Source organism: Phaethon lepturus, unplaced genomic scaffold, assembly GCF_000687285.1.
Source record: "Phaethon lepturus isolate BGI_N335 unplaced genomic scaffold, ASM68728v1 scaffold29805, whole genome shotgun sequence".
Classification (NCBI taxonomy): domain Eukaryota; kingdom Metazoa; phylum Chordata; class Aves; order Phaethontiformes; family Phaethontidae; genus Phaethon; species Phaethon lepturus.
In genome coordinates, this window is record NW_010541728.1 from 17607 (window position 1) to 18149 (window position 543).

Here is a 543-nt window from a genome sequence, read left to right on the forward strand (position 1 = left end):
CTTTGCGTGGGCCACTGGCAGCCCAAGGAGAAGCCGGCCACCCCACAGGCAGCAAGCTGAGCTACAGGGCTGGAGGAGAAGCAAAAACGCCTCTGCGGAGCGAGCAGCGGGCATGAGGCGTCTTCTGAGAGCTGCCGTGCAGCACCGGGAGCAGCACGCAGCTCTCCTCCACAGCCCCTCTCGCCACCAGAGAGCAATAACTGCCCGTGTTTGCAGCCTCATGCGGGCGAGTGTCGCTTCCCGGCTAACACCGGCCTCGGTTTTCAGTCTGGACTGGTACAGAGTGAAGAATGAGCCGTTTTTCCAGCTCATCTCTTTGCTCTGGCAACCAGTGTCTGGACACCCAGCTGGGGCTTCACAGGGGGACCCTGTTCCACGTCCTTCCACCTCCCCGACGCCCTCCACTGCTTGAAAATACCAAATGCAGAACATTTATTTCCTCACTGCTCTTTGCAAACGCTGAGTTCATTTTCCCCTTCTAATCCCTGCGAGGCATCCATCAACAAGGCAATGAATAGTTTACTGCTTGTTTACCGAGCATTC